The 18,486-nt window shown below is 35.1% G+C and overlaps 5 non-coding genes across 5 annotated transcripts; all 5 read left to right on the top strand.

Annotated features, from left to right (window-relative positions):
• Nucleotides 1-521: 521 nt before the first annotated feature.
• On the top strand, nucleotides 522-605 carry Trnal-cag (transfer RNA leucine (anticodon CAG)). Its single transcript has one exon. It is a non-coding gene; the product is annotated as a tRNA-Leu (tRNA).
• A 5,542-nt stretch (nucleotides 606-6,147) lies between these two features.
• Nucleotides 6,148-6,234, top strand: Trnal-cag (transfer RNA leucine (anticodon CAG)). The gene has a single exon. It is a non-coding gene; the product is annotated as a tRNA-Leu (tRNA).
• A 1,768-nt stretch (nucleotides 6,235-8,002) lies between these two features.
• Nucleotides 8,003-8,087, top strand: Trnal-cag (transfer RNA leucine (anticodon CAG)). The gene has a single exon. It is a non-coding gene; the product is annotated as a tRNA-Leu (tRNA).
• Nucleotides 8,088-16,555: 8,468 nt separating this feature from the next.
• Nucleotides 16,556-16,639, top strand: Trnal-cag (transfer RNA leucine (anticodon CAG)). Its single transcript has one exon. It is a non-coding gene; the product is annotated as a tRNA-Leu (tRNA).
• A 1,763-nt stretch (nucleotides 16,640-18,402) lies between these two features.
• Nucleotides 18,403-18,486, top strand: Trnal-cag (transfer RNA leucine (anticodon CAG)). Its single transcript has one exon. It is a non-coding gene; the product is annotated as a tRNA-Leu (tRNA).

Below are 18,486 nucleotides of genomic sequence, written 5' to 3'. Positions count from 1 at the left end.
AAACGGATGTAGGAATGGCTATGGTAAACGCTGTATCTGTGAACGAAACTGAAGACGCACTACAAAATCAAAAGCGCTTGTTGTATCGTTAAATAATCTCTTTTCTTTTTTATAGCTAATAATCGTTATAAAAAAATCTAGAACTAAATATTATAATTTTATATACCGTTAGATAAAACAAACAGCTCAAAATAACTCATATAATACACTCTAAGTAATATCGTCAGTCGTAATGGAGACTTTAATGATTATATCATAATCATATATATGTCTCGAAGTTTTAAAAGTGATTAATGTCCAGGATTCTCACTAACAACTTGCACACATCGAAGAAAATGTCCATAATTTGAAACAAAATAAGTACTGTGTTATTTACCCTAGAATGAAGATATAAAGAATTACTTTTTGTCATTTTAAGTCTTTGTGTCCAATCCTAGAAACGATCCAAAACCAGTAATTAACATTTCATCAAAGAGCTGTATGGTAGTGATAATCCAATAGAATCTCCTAAGTAGTATAAAGTCAGGATGGCCGAGCGGTCTAAGGCGCTGCGTTCAGGTCGCAGTCGGGTCTTCCCGGCGTGGGTTCGAATCCCACTTCTGACATAAAACTTTTTTTAGAATCGCTTTGCAAGATAATGTTTATTTCTTACAGTAAGCCGATGCGGAATTCGATTAAAATACATATCCTTATTTTCTTTTCGTACCATACAGGAGGATTTGACAACCCATCAGAGGCTTCATACTATAATGACTTTTACACTCATTGTATTTCAGTTCAAATGCATTTTTCTCCATCTGGCTACATCAACTGAGAAAGGATGTTATTAGATCCTCTATGAACCGAAGTTAGAATAAGGATCTGGCAATTTATACAGATTGATGAACGCGTTATGTTTTAACCTTTTGGCGACTTTGTCGTCAAGAAGATGAAATCGCATGGGTAGGGATCGGCTTTGAGGATATACCATATTTCATGTGGAATTTGTTTTCAATTAAAACTTCCAGCATAAAATTCGTTAATGCTAAAAAATATTGAAAAAAACCTAATTAAAAAGAATTGATTAAAAATTATCCTTCCCAAGCGGGGAATCGAACCCCGGACCGCCGCGGTGAGAAGCGCACGAATTCCTTTTTTTATCTTTAAAGATAATCGTTTTAAATTTTTCCAGCAAATAGGACTCTCAGGTGATTGGGCCCCGAAGACTACTCCTCACATTTCATTTTATTGCGTTTAATTAAAACATACAAAGCATACTTTCAATTATCTATCATAAGGTTTTTTGAGTATTCATTCGTTGTGTAAAAAAAATTAGATATCTAAGAAATAAGAATTTCAAATCATTTTGCAATTTAAGGAAATGATCACACACCTCTCATCAATGTATTATCTGCAGCAATATACCTGTTTGATAGAGGGCGGCATCCTAACACTAGTACCTAATATATATGCTACAATAACATATGCACACGTGTTTCACATGGGATTATTGAAACGGATGTAGGAATGGCTATGGTAAACGGTGTATCTGTGAATCGAAAATGAAGACGCACTACAAAATCAAAAGCGCTTGTTGTATCGTAAAATAATCTCAAGTGCTTTTTTTTTAATAATCGTTATAAAAAATGGATCTATCAACTTAATAGTATTTTTTTTCATATACCGTTGCTATAGTCAAAAAAAAAACGCAATAAAAGTCATATATTGCACTCTGAGTAATATCCTCAGTCGTAATGGAGTCTTTAAAAAAAGGAATTGATATAAACATCATATTAAATTTCTCGAAGTTTTAAAACTGATTAAAGTCCGGAATTTCTCACTAACATCTTGTTTTAACATACTCGAAGAAAGTGTCCATAATTTGAAACAAAAATAAGTACTGTATTATTTTACCCTAGAATGACTTATAAAGAATTACTTTTTGTCATTTTTAAGTCTTGTGTGTCCAATCCTAGAAAGGATCCGAAACCAGTAATTTATTTTTTAATCAAAAAGCATGATATGCTAGTGATTGCAGTCCAATAGAATCTCCTAAATAGTATGAAGTCAGGATGGCCGAGCGGGTCTAAGGCGCTGCGTTCAGGTCGCAGTCGGGTCTTCAGGGCGTGGGTTCGAATAATCCACTAATAATCACAAATTCTGACTTTTAAACTTTTTTTAGAATCGTTTTGCAAGATAATATTTATTTCTTTACAAAAAAAGCCGAAGCGGAATTCGAAAAATAAAATACATATCCTTATTCTCTTTTCGTACCGCATACAATATAGGATTTGACAAAAAATGTAAAGGCATCAGAGGCTTCATACAAATGAAACTTTCATACTCATTGTATTTCAGTTCAAAAAATGCATTTTTCATCCCATCGGCTACATCAACTGAGGGTTTTTCATCATCAGCAGCATGGTTAATTCTGATAGCGATGATGTGTGTCAGTTGTTCGAATGGACACTAATGAATACAACATACACAGGAATTAATTTAATTCTAATTTATTATATATGTACTTGAAGCTGCTGAAAATTCTTCGTTGGGAATATTTTCCGGAAATTATAATAACGGGGTGATATTTGATTGGTCAATTTGAAAGCTTGGCACGAGACTATCGGGATGTTATAGAGACCGCAGAACCAAGACTTTTCTCATATACGATACGTTAACGTTTGCCACTGTCCAGGTAAATTGAGTTTTTGAATCAAATCTGGTCATCATTTGTCCTGTCATAATTTTGAAGAATGGCATAGTATTTTAATGCGTTGAATAAAAAGAAATTATATTTTTGCTATATTTTTCTGTTTGAATTTTGCAATGTCGGATGCATTTATGTTGAATTTCGAAACCAATCCAAAATTTTCACTCTTGTTTGAAATTCCGTTTGTAGTGGAAAATCCTCAGTCAATTAACCGTTACAGGAGATTTTTTGAAATCTTTCATGCTACATAATGAAATGTCACAAACCAAAAAAAAAATCGATAATTCGCGCCCGGTTGTAAATCATTCGTGCTCGGTCATTTACATTCACTTCATATATTGATGCCTAGGAGTTGAAATTCTGATAGAAAAAAGAATATTAGCAGCAAAACTGTCCATTTCACAGTACTTCGAGCCATTCATTTTCTCTGAAAACCTTGTGCCACATGTTAAATTTAATTTAACTGTTTGGAAATGAATTTTGATTTGTCGTCCATTGTCCATAACTCACTAGAATTTAATATTGTAGCGATACATAGGAATTCATCTGCAAGTTAATTACAACCCACAAAAAAATTAATTGTATCATTCTTACTTATAACCACGGTCGTAGCGAAAAAGTTCTTACAATATATCTTTGCAACAAAGCACAAATGATCATTGGTTTGAAACAAATTATGAAAGCTCTAAGTTGATAAACGATGAGGGCCAAGAGATATCGTACGTTTACCATTTATTTACAAATCGGTCAATTTAACATGTTGGTCCAAATCTTTAGTCGATCTTTCATTTCATAAGATGAATCCAGTTGGTCATTCATATCCCCTAATTGTGGAACTGAATGCAATTTAAAAATTTTCAGCATAAAATTCATTTGCTTAAAACATTGAATGATAACATCCAAAAGATATTTGTATCTATAATGAAAAAAATCAATATCGTCAAAGACGATCCTTCCCAAACAGCCATTTTCTGTGATCGATGGACGTGGAATCCTACACCACTAGAAATAAAAGCGGATATGCACGTAACATAAATACGTGTTTAGGTTTATAATAAACGGATTAGTGAAAAAGCTATATGTAAACGCTGAATATGTAACGACCGTTGAAGACGCACTAAAAATCAAAAGATTGTTGTATCGTAAAATATTCATTATTTTTAATTTATCTGCTCAAAAATCGTTATAAAAATCCTATCTTAAAAATGATTATCAAAATATCTATATCGAACAAAACATTTGATAATTGTATGTATACATGGTAACGAACTTCATGTCAAGTTGTCGATTAATGCGTTTTCCCTTTGGTGCATTATGCACAACAAGAGTAAAGAGAGTCTCACGAAGTACATGTAAAAATAAAATTCCAGAAAGGTTCTCATAACAACTTGCACACATATTGAAAATTGTCCATAATTTGAAACAAAATAAGTCCTGTATTACTACCCTAGAATCAAGATATAAAGAATTACTTTTTGTCATTAAAGTCATTGTTTCCAATTAGAAAGGATCCGAAACCAGAAATTACTTTTTAATCACAAAGCAGTATGTAGTGATTGCAGTCCAATAGAATAACCTAAATTAATATCAAGTCAGGATGGCCGAGCGGTCTAAGGCGCTGCGTTCAGGTCGCAGTCGGGTCTTCCCGGCGTGGGTTCGAATCCCATTCAATAAAACTTTTTGAATTCCAGAATCGTTTTGCAAGATAATATTTATTTTCTTACAGTAAGCCGAATGCGGAATTCGATTAAAATACATATCCTTATTCTCTTTTCGTAAGTGTGACCGATATCAGGAGGATTTGACAAATTAAGCCCATCAGATGCTTCATACTATGATGACTTTCATACTCATTGTATTTCAGTTCAAATGCATTTTTCTCCATCTGGCTACATCAAATCTGAGAACGACATTTCATCACAGCATGGTTATTCTGATAGCGATGTAATGTGTTTTGTGAACGGAATGACTACATACACTAAAATTAATTCTAAAAGTTCATATATTACTTTGGCTGCTGAAAATTCACGTCTAGGAATACGGAGGTAGATATTTGATTGGTCAATTTGAAAGGTCAAGAGGTCGTGACTATTACAGGATGTTATAGAGACCGCAGAATGCAAATGAATTCTCTATATACGATAAGTTAACGTTTGCCAATTGTCCAGGTTGAATGGATTTTCAAGTCTGGTCACCTGTCAAATGGAACTAATGCTTTCCATGTCGCATACAACACAAAAAAATTTAAGATCTGCCATCTTGCTAAATGATTTATGTCGGGTGCCATCTTATGTTGAATTCACGACACCAAAATTCACCAAAATGTACATCAAAATTCAATATTGATTACAGACACGACCTACATGTCAAAACATTTGACAAAAATAATTAAAATTTTGCCGTTTAATACATATTTTACATACCATATAGTATTGCCTAATCCACCACACATTTTTTTCTCTGCTAAAAGAAAATACTGATTCATCTTTTACCCAATCAGCAGGCTCCGAAACATTCACTCTCTCTGTGAAATCTTGTGCCCACTAAGGGGAGATTTCCAGGAATCTATTCTTGGTTTGATTCTGCGGTCTCTATTAGATCACTCTTTGAACCGAATCTGATAATACGCGTAATCTGCATGTTATACAATTGATAACGCATATCAGGCGACTTTGTTGATAAGATGAGATCGCTTTGACGGGATAGGCTATATGAAGAATAAGATATTTCATGTTAATTAAACGGGACGGTTTTCAATTAAAAAACTTTCAGCATAAAATTTCATTTTATGCTTAAAATATTTTGAAGAAAAAAACAATTATTAATGGTCGATCCCTGCGGCTCGATGAGAGCGTGGCGGTAATCCTATACCACTGACCATTAGGATTTATATTGCTTACGCAATACATATGCACACGTGTTTAATGGTTTTAATGAAACGGAATGTAGGAATGGCTATGGTAAACGGTGTATCTGTGAACGAAAATGAAGACGCACTACAAAATCAAAAGCGCTTGTTGTATCGTAAAATAATCTCTTTGCTTTTTTATAGCTAATAATCGTTATAAAAATTATCTAGAACTTAATAGTATCATTTTATATACCGTTAGATAAAAAAAAACCGCAATATAAGTCATATATTGCACTCTGAGTAATATCCTCAGTCGTAATGGAGTCTTAAATTATTAGAATAATAAACATATATTTGTCTCGAAGTTTTAAAACTGATTACTGTCCAGGAATTCTCACTAACAAACTTGCACACATCGAAGAAAGTGTCCATAATTTGAAACAAAATAAGTACTGTATTATTTATCCTATAATGACGATATAAAGAATTACTTTTTGTCATTTTAAGTCTTAAATCCTAGAAAGGATCCAAATCCAGTAATTTACATTTCATCAAAAAGCAGTATGCTAGTGATTGCAGTCCAATAGAATCTCCTTAATAGTATGAAGTCAGGGATGGCCGAGCTGGTCTAAGGCGCTGCTTTCAGGTCGCAGTCGGGTACTTCCTGGCGTGGGTTCGAATCCCACTTCTGACACAAAACTTTTTTTAGAATCGTTTTGCAAGATAATATTTATTTCTTACAGTAAGCCGATGCGGAATTCGATTAATATATATCCTTATTCTCTTTTCGTACCATACAGGAGGATTTGACAACAAACCCATCAGAGGCTTCATACTACGATGGACTTTCATACTCATTGTATTTCAGTTTCAAATGCATTTTTCTCCGTCTGGCTACGTCAACTGAGAACGACATTTCATCACAACATGGTTATTCTGATAGCGATGTTGTGTTTTGTGAACGGAATGACTACATACACTAAATTAATTCTAAAAGTTCTATATATTACTTTGGCTGCTGAAAATTCACGTCTAGGAATACGGAGGGTAGATATTTGATTGGTCAATTTGAAAGGTCACCAGGTCGTGACTACTTACAGGATGTTATAGAGACCGCAGAACCAAATCAATTCTCTATATACGATACGTTAACGTTTGCCACTGTCCAGGTTAAATGGAGTTTTCAAGTCTGGTCACCTGTCACTAATTTTGAAGAATGGCATGTCGCATACCTGTGGAATAAAAAGAAATTAAGATCTGCCATCTTGTTAAAATTTTATGTCGGATGCCATCTTATGTTGAATTCTGCACCAAAATTTTACCAAAATTTTCATGAAATTCCAATATTGATTACCTCCCCATGTCAGAAACACACTTGACAGAATCTTAAAATTTCTTTACATATTATACATGTGTATGTATTGCCTAACCCAAACATTGAACATTTGAAACTGATTCGCCCTCAATACCCAATCAGAAGGCTCCGAAACATTCACTTCTCTCTGAAATCTTGTGTCCAAAAGGGAGTTTCCAGGAATCTATTCTTGGTTTGATTCTGCGGTCTCTATTAGATCCTCTATGAACCGAAGTGAGAATAAGGATCTGCATGTTATACAGATTGATGAACGCGTTATGTTTAACCTTTTCGGCGACTTTGTCGTCAAGAAGATAAGATCGCATAGAAAGGGATTGGGTATGGGGACATACCATATTTCATATCGAATTTGTTTTCAATCAAATAACCTTTCAGCATAAAATTCGTTAATTCTTAAAATATTGAAGAAAAAACAATCTATTTAATAAAAATGAATAAAAACATCCCTAACAAAACGGGGAATCAAATCCCGGCGGCCGCGATGAGAGAGCGGAATCCTAACCACTAGATCATTTAGGATATATATGCTACGATAACATACTCACACGTGTTTAATGGTATAAATAAACGGATGTAGGAATGGCTATGGTAAACGCTTATCTGTGAACGAAAATGAAGGCGCACTACAAAATCAAAAGTGCTTGTTGTATCGGAAAATAATCTATTTGCTTTTTATAGCTAATAATCGTTATAAAAAAGATCTAGAACTAAATATTGTAATTTTATATACGTTAGATAAAACAAAACAGTCAAAATAAACTCATATGATACACTTGAGTAATATCGTCAGTCGTAATGGAGACTTTTAATGATTATATCATAATCATATAAATGTCTCGAAGTTTTAAAAGTGATTAATGTCCAGGATTCTCACTAAAAAACTTGCACACATCGAAGAAAATGTCCATAATTTGAAACAAAATAAGTACATGTATTATTTACCCTATAATGAAGATATAAAGAATTACTTTTTGTCATTTTAAGTCTTTGTGTCCAATCCTAGAAACGACCCAAAACCAGTAATTAACATTTCATCAAAGAGCTGTATGGTAGTGATAATCCAATAGAATCTCCTAAGTAGTATGAAGTCAGGATGGCCGAGCGGTCTAAGGCGCTGCGTTCAGGTCGCAGTCGGGTCTTCCTGCGCATGGGTTCGAATCCCACTTCTGACACAAAACTTTTTTTAGAATCGTTTTGCAAGATAATATTTATTTCTTACAGTAAGCCGATGCGGAATTCGATTTAAATATATATCCTTATTCTCTTTTCGTACCATACAGGAGGATTTGACAACAACCCATCAGAGGCTTCATACTACAATGACTTTCATACTCATTGTATTTCAGTTCAAATGCATTTTTCTCCGTCTGGCTTCATCAACTGAGAACGACATTTCATCACAGCATGGTTATTCTGATAGCGATGTTGTGTTTGTGAACGGAATGACTACATACACTAAATTAATTCTAAAAGTTTCTATATATTACTTTGGCTGCTGAAAAATTCACGTCTAGGAATACGGAGGTAGATATTTGATTGGTCAATTTGAAAGGTCACCAGGTCGTGACTACTTACAGGATGTTATAGAGAGCGCAGAACCAAATCACTTCCCTATATACGATACGTTATCGTTTGCCACTGTCCAGGTTAAATGGAGTTTTCAAGTCTGGTCACCTGTCACTAATTTTGAAGAATGGCATGTCGCATACCTGTGAATAAAAAGAAATTAAGATCTGCCATCTTGCTAAATTTTTATGTCGGATGCCATCTTATGTTGAATTCCGCACCAAAATTTTACCAAAATTTTCATGAAATTCCAATATTGATTACCTCCCCATGTTAGAAACACACTTGACAGAATCTTAAAATTTCTTTACATATTATACATGTGTATGTATTGCCTAACCCAAACATTGAACATTTGAAACTGATTCGCCCTCAATACCCAATCAGAAGGCTCCGAAACATTCACTTCTCTCTGAAATCTTGTGCCCAAAAGGGAGTTTCCAGGAATCTATTCTTGGTTTGATTCTGCGGTCTCTATTAGATCCTCTATGAACCGAAGTGACAATACGGATCTGCATGTTGTACAGATTGATAAACGCATTATGTTTAATCTTTTCGGCGACTTTGTCATTGATAAGATGAGATCGCATAGGAAGGGATAGGCTTTGAGGACATATTATATTTCATGTGGAATTTGTTTTCAATTAAAAAAACTTTCAGCATAAAATTCGTTAATGCTTAAAATATTGAAGAAAAAACAATCTATTTAATAAAAATGAATAAAAACAATCCTAGAAAGGATTCAAAACCAGTAATTTACATTTCATCAAAGAGCAGTATGGTAGTGATTGCAGTCCAATAGAATCTCCTAAATAGTATGAACTCAAGATGGCCGAGCGGTCTAAGGCGTTAGACTTCCGGTTTAGGATGTGAATGGACGGCGATTTCGTTGATCACAAAGTTCAATCGTAAGTCAACCTTTACGTTTGGGTATATAATCCAAATTGTTGCATTGTATTAACATATACATTTGTGCTTCGTATAAAACTGTGTAAATGTAATTCTGTGGCTGGTGCTCTAGCTTTTTGAGCCATCTTATGATGATTTTATGATGGACTCGGCCGGAGGCGGCCAAAATGGCCGCACGAAATTTTACAAGAAGGACTGCACGTACTTGGTGAATGTACGGGACAATAAATCAGTCCTTCCTATGGAACTTATTCGAGCAATTGAGGAAATATGTGATGTTGGTTCATTATATGCATGTGTGCCTAAGGGTGGGGACTCGTATGAAGTGACAATGAATGGAATGGCTAGCGGACAATTTTTTATTAAATGGTGTTGAAGTGAAGGGGCGTACGTGTGAGGTCACAGAAGTGGTAAAATCGTATTTAGTAGTATCCTTTCTGCATATTCCTGCCTATATTTCGGATGATGAAATGAAAAACAAATTGTTGCAGTTAGGAGTGACTGTGCATTCTCCGATCAAACGTAGATGCTATCCGGGTACCGACATAGCGGACGGCACGCGCATCGTGAAGGTCAAACTACCCCCCGGCTTGCCATCACTTCCATATACTGTGAGAATCGAGAATGCATATTACCGAGTTGTACATAACGATCAAAAGAGAATGTACACTATGTGTCATTCTGTGGATCATGTGTTTAGGGATTGTCCGGAGTTTAAATGCTTCAAATGTAAAGGACAGGGTCACTTTGCGAGAGAAATTGTACGACCCCACCCTGTACTCGGTGTGGCATAATCCGTGCTGATTGCATGTGTGACATGTCGCCTGTCAACGTTGACGAGGACATGGAGAGTTCTAGGGACAGTCATTCACGTGCTCTGTGCGAGGTATGTGGGAAATTTGAATGCCGGTGCGATGACGACACGTGCACAGGCTGTGGTCAGTTTATCTGTGTTTGTGTTGAGGAGAGTCCAGCGGTGGGGAACGATGGTGGTGTTGATGAGGTTGATGATGATGACGACGACAATAACGTCAATATGGAGGAGGGGGAAGCAGGTGATGATGATGATGACGATGATGTTGACGGCGATGACGAAGGCAGCTATGAGGGAAAAATGCAAGAAGATAAAGATGCCGAGAACATTTTGGTAGTAGATACTGGATGTTTAAATAATAGTGAAGAACATGGGAAGAGGGGGTTGCCAGATGTAGCAAGCCCCTCTTCCCCTCAGACGATTACTGAAACACCTCTTAAAGGGGTGTTTTGGGAAAAAAGTGAGGATTCGGTTGGGTCTGACATGGAGGACAGTTCGTTCATCCAGGTGAAAAACAGAAAAAGAAAAACAAAGCAGCAATTCATAAAATTGTCATATACAACCGATTCATCAAAGAAATCTAAACAAAAATAGGGTCCTTTTTGTGTTTTGTTTTTGTTATTTGCATGTAAAAATTTGTGTCATTCAACTGTAATGGACTAAGTGATATTTTTAAATTACAAAAAGTGTTTTCCAATTTTGAAGAAAAGAAAATAGACATTGTTTTTTTACAAGAAACCTTTTGGACAGGCACATTTATTTATCAAGTCCGTGATAAATGGAATGGTAGTGTATTCTACTCAAATGGTAATAATGGCCGGCAAGGTGTAGCTATATTATTAAGCAGTAAATTCAAAAATACATGTAATATCGTTTCAAATTTTGGAAGTCAGGGACGATTTTTACATTTGCAATTAGAGATGGATAACAATACATTGAATTTATTTAACGTTTATGCTCCTAATGTTTTAGCTGATAAAGTTGATTTTTTTAATTTCATAAATAATTATATTCATGATGGCAGTTATGATAACGTTATGATTGCAGGCGACTTTAACACTACTCTAGCAAAAATAGACCGGTCCGGTGCTACACATCATTTGAATGATTTAGGTGTTAAAAGTCTGCTTGAAATAATTAATACGTATAAAGTGGTTGATCTGTGGAGAAAACGAAACAAAGAAAGTCCAACATATTCTAGAAAACAGATCAGGAATGGCAAGTTATCCAAAAGTCGTATAGACTTTTTTTTTGTATCTAAAGCATTAACGAGCTGTGTACAAAATATTTTTTACACGGACACATCTTTTAGTGACCATGGATTTGTCACCTTGTTCTTGGATATTGAAAATGTAAAAAAAAGGGCCCAGGTATGTGGGTACTCAATAACTCTTTTTTGTTGCAAGAAGACTATGTACTGAAGATTAAAAATATTATATCTACTGCACAGCAGGAAGAATTATTGGAGCAGGATATCTTGGTATGGTGGGATAATTTAAAGTATCGTATTAAAAAAGTAACACAGTTGTATGGTAGAGATCGAAAGAAGTTTTTGAACGAAAGGTTTATTATGATACAAAACAAAATTAGTGACCTTTCTGCCAAGTTAGCCGGCTCCCATAACCCTGTATTGGTACAACAAATGCACGAGGTAAAGTCTGAATTAGAGGCCCTAGAGGAAGAAAAATGTAAAGGGTCAATTTTACGGTCAAAGGCTAAGTGGGCTATAGAGAGTGATCGCAGTACGTCCTACTTTCTGCAGTTGGAAAAATATAGACAAAATTTCAATTCTATTAAGCTACTTCAAAATGTTAATGGTGAATTGTTGCACCAAACCAGTGACTTATTAGACGAGATTTCTAAATTTTACAATGAACTGTATTCTTGTGTCTCTGTTAAAGCTGATGAAACCGATGATTTTTTTATGTAATATCGACAAAAAAGTCTCCTGCAAAGATAATAAGTGTTTAGCAGCTGCCGTATTAGGTGATGACGTTGAGTTAGCTTTAAAGGGTATGTCTAGTAATAAAAGTCCTGGCCAGGATGGGTTAACCGTGGAGTTTTATCGTAAGTTTTTGCCCGACTTCAAAGAATTATTTTTGCGAGTTATAGGGGAAATTCAAGAAAGGGGGGAACTGTCAAGGTCCATGAAGCTTGGGGTAATTAGTCTAATTTATAAAAAAGAGGTGATAAGTCTAATCTTAAAAATTGGAGACCTATAAGTCTTTTAAATGTCGACTATAAAATTTTAGCTCGAATAATGTCTGACCGATTGAAAAAGGTTTTACCGTCTATTGTTTCGCCTTTTCAAAGCTGTTGCATTATGGGTCGCGATATCGCTGATAATATCAGTAATGTGCGTGACATAATAGATTTAGCTACCATGGATAATTTAGAAGGCTACATCATGAAAATAGATCAAGAAAAGGCGTTCGATCGAGTAAGCCATTCATATCTCTTCAAAGTGTTGGAGAAGTTTGGCTTTTGTAATTTTTTCATTAAGTGGATTAAAATATTTTACAATGGGATCTATAGCAGTGTGAAATGCAATGGTCATCTTACTAAATATTTCCCAATTAAGAATTCTGTAAGACAAGGCTGTCCATTGTCTGCATTACTATATGTACTTGTAGCGGAGCCCCTAGGTCAAGCTATACTTAAAAATGACATGATTAGCGGTATTTCAATTCCTATGAGTAATACGTCTGCTAAAATTTTCCAGCATGCTGATGATTCTACACTGACTCTGGCTAAACAAAACTTCCATTGACCAGGCTTTTAATGTTTTTGAAAAATATGGCCGGGCTTCTGGCGCCAAAATAAATAGGGACAAGTCTGAATTATTGTGTATTGGTTGTGGACAGATGTCAGCTGCAGAATCGGAAGCTTTCAAGGTCAAATTATTACAAGAGTCTATTCTAGTACTCGGTGTTTTTTTGGGTCCAAATGGTAACTTATGTGAATCTTTGAATTGGGAACCTAAAGTTGCATCTATACGCAATATTTTAAATATGTGGTCCCAGAGAAAATTAACTATTCAGGTTAGGGCTACTGTAATTTCTTCTCTGTTGCTGTCCAAGTGTTGGTATACATTGACAGTAGCAAGTATTCCAGATAGATATCAAATACAACTCAAAACTTTATGTTTAAATTTTTTATGGAATAATGGAGCTCACTTAGTTGGTTTTAAAACTCTTATAGGGCTCAAGTCTTAAGGTGGACTACAATATCCGGATATAGACCTCAAAATGAAGTCCTTTAGAATTAAATTTGTTTTCAGGCTTTTTTACAATTCTGATTTATCACAATGGAAAGAAAACATGCAAGTACTTTCTATCTAAAATAGGTGGTATGAATCTCGGATTGGGAGTTTTTAATTGTGTTCTTAAACTGAAGCAGCTTCAATGTGTTCCGATTTTTTACAGAGATATGCTTTTGGCTTGGTCCGATATCTACTCTTCTATTATTTTTGAAAACGGGCCCGAGAATGTTTATTGTCAACCTATGTTTTGTAATCCACTCATAGTAAATGAAAATGGTAAAACGGTGTTTGAGAAAATATTCATAGACTCAGGTCTGATATATTTGAAGGATCTTACTTACGAAGTTGTAGAGGGTTTTCTTCCTATCCAGGCAGTGGTTGAAATAGTCCAGGAAAAAATATCCGGAAATCACAAGGGAGGAAATATCCGTAAAATATCTGAGACTTCTCAGGCAGCTTCCACTTAATTTTATAGAAACAGTTATAAACAACTGTTACATGAACACTGGTCTGACACAACCCGTTATATCACTGAAACTGAATGCTTCGGGGTCACGCACTATCCCACGACACACGCGTGACATTTACCGTGTACTCGCCAGCATGCATTTCACGGTACCCATATCGGTGACGTTCTGGTCGAATAGCTTCCAGGGTCAACAGGTAAATAGTATTTTTCGAGTCATACACGCACCACATTATCCGGTTGAATGCGTTGAAGTTCATTACAAAGTAGCACATAACGCGGTTTTTACTAAAAAGAAACTTCTAAAGTGCGGTATTTCAGATTCAGATGATTGTCCGGTTTGTCAGACACAGTCCGAGAATATTTTTCATATGTTTCTTCATTGTCCGGAATTATCGGACTTCAAGGTTTATATGGTTGGTTTATTAGAAAATTTATTTTCCAAGGCAAGTCCCGAGAATGTGAACTCGCTGAATTATGACTGTCTTATTATTTTGGGTTTTGGCGAGAAATGGAAGTATGTAAACGGCTTCTTTGTTAATTTTATACTGAGCGTGGCAAGATTTTGTATTTTTAAGAGGAGGAACATGTTGTTGCTCGGTGAAAAGAATGTACCAATTTTACGTTTTTTCAAATTCACGGTTAAACAATTTATTAAGTATGCATTTCATCAATATAAAGCACAGGATAATGCAAGGCTCTTTATGAAGTATTTTGAAAATAATAATAAAATTGTTTCTGTAGAATTGGATGGAGTGAAAGTAAATTTGTAAAGCCGTACGGGTATAGTTTGTCTGTGATATTTAGCTTACTTACATATGATGTCACAACTGTGATATTTTAATATTGATATTTTATCCTGTTGATGCCTGTATTAATTTTATGTTGAATAGATTGTAGTGCTTGCAATGTGAGGAACCCCAGGGGCCCCAACCCCTGTGGCCCTATGTCTTGGAAATTAAAATCATATTTTTAAGATAAAAAAAAAGGCGCTGCGTTCAGGTCGCAGTCGGGTCTTCCCGGCGTGGGTTCGAATCCCACTTCTGACATAAAACTTTTCTTTAGAATCGTTTTGCAAGATAATATTTATTTCTTACAGTAAGCCGATGCGGAATTCGATTAAATATATATCCTTATTCTCTTTTCGTACCATACAGGAGGATTTGACAACAACCCAGCAGAGGCTTCATACTACGATGACTTTCATACTCATTGTATTTCAGTTCAAATGCATTTTTCTCCGTCTGGCTACATCAACTGAGAACGACATTTCATCACAGCATGGTTATTCTGATAGCGATGTTGTGTTTTGTGAACGGAATGACTACATACACTAAATTAATTCTAAAAGTTCTATATATTATTTTGGCTGCTGAAAATTCACGTCTAGGAATACGGAGGTAGATATTTGATTGGTCAATTTGAAAGGTCACCAGGTGATGACTACATACAGGATGTTTTTAGATCCTCTATGAACCGAAGTGAGAATAAGGATCTGCAATTTATACAGATTGATGAACGCGTTATGTTTAACCTTTCGGCGACTTTGTCGTCAAGAAGATGAAATCGCATGGGTAGGGGTCGGCTTTGAGGACATACCATATTTCATGTGGAATTTGTTTTCAATTAAAACTTTCAGCATAAAATTCGTTAATGCTAAAAATATTGAAAAAACCTAATTAAAAGAATTGAATAAAATTATCCTTCCCAAGCGGGGAATCGAACCCCGGCCGCCGCGGTGAGAGCGCAGAATCCTTTTTTTATCTTTAAAGATAATCTTTTAATTTTCCCAGCAAATAGGACTCTCGGGATTGGGCCCCGAAGACTCCTCACATTTCATTTAACGTTTAATTAAAACATACAAAGCATACTTTCAATTATCTATCATAAGGTTTTTGAGTATTCATTCGATGTGTAAAAATTAGATATCTAAGAAATAAGAATTCAAATCATTTGCAATTTAAGGAAATATCACCACCTCTCATCAATGTATTATCTGCAGCAATATACCTTTTGATAGAGGGCGGAATCCTAACCACTAGACCACTTAGGATATATATGCTACAATAACATATGCACACGTGTTTAATGGTATAAATGAAACGGATGTAGGAATGGCTATGGTAAACGGTGTATCTGTGAACGAAAATGAAGACGCACTCCAAAATCAAAAGCGCTTGTTGTATCGTAAAATAATCTCTTTGCTTTTTTATAGCTAATAATCGTTATAAAAATGATCTAGAACTTAATAGTATCATTTTATATACCGTTAGATAAAAAAAACCGCAATATAAGTCATATATTGCACTCTGAGTAATATCCTCAGTCGTAATGGAGTCTTAAATTATTAGATAATAAACATATATTTGTCTCGAAGTTTTAAAACTGATTACTGTCAGGAATTCTCACTAACAACTTGCACACATCGAAGAAAGTGTCCATAATTTGAAACAAAATAAGTACTGTATTATTTATCCTATAATGACGATATAAATAATTACTTTTTGTCATTTTAAGTCTTTGTGTCCAATCCTAGAAAGGATCCAAATCCAGTAATTTACATTTCATCAAAAAGCAGTATGCTAGTGATTGCAGTCCAATAGAATCTCCTTAATAGTATGAAGTCAGGATGGCCGAGCGGTCTAAGGCGCTGCGTTCAGGTCGCAGTCGGGTCTTCCCGGCGTGGGTTCGAATCCCACTTCTGACATTAAACTTTTTTTAGAATCGTTTTGCAAGATAATATTTATTTCTTACAGTAAGCCGATGCGGAATTCGATTAAAATACATATCCTTATTCTCTTTTCGTACCATACAGGAGGATTTGACAACAACCCATCAGAGGCTTCATACTATGATCACTTTCATACTCATTGTATTTCATTTCAAATGCATTTTTCTCCATCTGGCTACATCAACTGAGAACGACGTTTCATCACATCATGGTTATTCTGATAGCGATGTTGTGTTTTGTGAACGGAATGACTACATACACTAAATTAATTCTAAAAGTTCTATATATTACTTTGGCTACTGAAAACTAACGTCTAGGAATACGGAGGTAGATATTTGATTGGTCAATTTGAAAGGTCAAGAGGTCGTGACTACTTACAGGATGTTATAGAGACCGCAGAACCAAATCAATTCTCTATATACGATACGTTAACGTTTGCCACTGTCCAGGTTAAATGAAGTTTTCAAGTCTGGTCACCTGTCACTAATTTTGAAGAATGGCATCTCGCATACTTGTGGATAAAAAGAAATTAAGATTCGCCCTCTTGCTAAACTTTTATGTTTGGGTGCCATCTTATGTTGAATTCTGCACCAAAATTTTACCAAAATTTTCATGAAATTACAATATTGATTACCTCCCCATGTCAGAAAAACACTTGACAGAATTTTAAAATTTCTTTACATATTTTACAAATATATGTATTGCCTAACCCAAACATTGAACATTTGAAACTGATTCGCCCTCAATACCCAATCAGAAGGCTCCGAAACATTCACTTCTCTCTGAAATCTTGTGCCCAAAAGGGAGTTTCCAGGAATCTATTCTTGGTTTGATTCTGCGGTCTCTATTAGATCCTCTATGAACCGAAGTGAGAATAAGGATCTGCATGTTATACAGATTGATGAACGCGTTATGTTTAACCTTTTCGGCGACTTTGTCGTCAAGAAGATAAGATCGCATAGGAAGGGATTGGGTATGGGGACATACCATATTTCATATCGCATTTGTTTTCAATTAAAAAACCTTTCAGCATAAAATTCGTTAATTCTTAAAATATTGAAGAAAAAACAATCTATTTAATAAAAATGAATAAAAAGATCCCTAACAAACGGGGAATCAAATCCCGGCGGCCGCGATGAGAGAGCGGAATCCTAACCACTAGATCATTTAGGATATATATGCTATGATAACATACCCACACGTGTTTAATTGTATAAATGAAACGGATGTAGGAATGGCTATGGTAAACGCTTATCTGTGAACGAAAATGAAAGCGCACTACAAAATCAAAAGCGCTTGTTGTATCGTTAAAGCATCTCTTTGCTTTTTTATAGCTAATAATCGTTATAAAAAAATCTAGAACTAAATATTATAATTTTATATACCGTTAGATAAAAAAACAGCTCAAAATAACTCATATAATACACTCTAAGTAATATCGTCAGTCGTAATGGAGACTTTAATGATTATATCATAATCATATATATGTCTCGAAGTTTTAAAAGTGATTAATGTCCAGGATTCTCACTAACAACTTGCACACATCGAAGAAAATGTCCATAATTTGAAACAAAATAAGTACTGTATTATTTACCCTAGAATGACGATATAAAGAATTACTTTTTGTCATTTTAAGTCTTTGTGTCCAATCCTAGAAACGATCCAAAACCAGTAATTAACATTTCATCAAAGAGCTGTATGGTAGTGATAATCCAATAGAATCTCCTAAGTAGTATAAAGTCAGGATGGCCGAGCGGTCTAAGGCGCTGCGTTCAGGTCGCAGTCGGGTCTTCCCGGCGTGGGTTCGAATCCCACTTCTGACA

Source organism: Argopecten irradians, unplaced genomic scaffold (genome assembly GCF_041381155.1).
Source record: "Argopecten irradians isolate NY unplaced genomic scaffold, Ai_NY scaffold_0423, whole genome shotgun sequence".
NCBI lineage: Eukaryota > Metazoa > Mollusca > Bivalvia > Pectinida > Pectinidae > Argopecten > Argopecten irradians.
The sequence above is the reverse complement of the archived record's forward strand: the minus strand, read 5'-3'. Positions and strand labels throughout refer to the sequence as shown.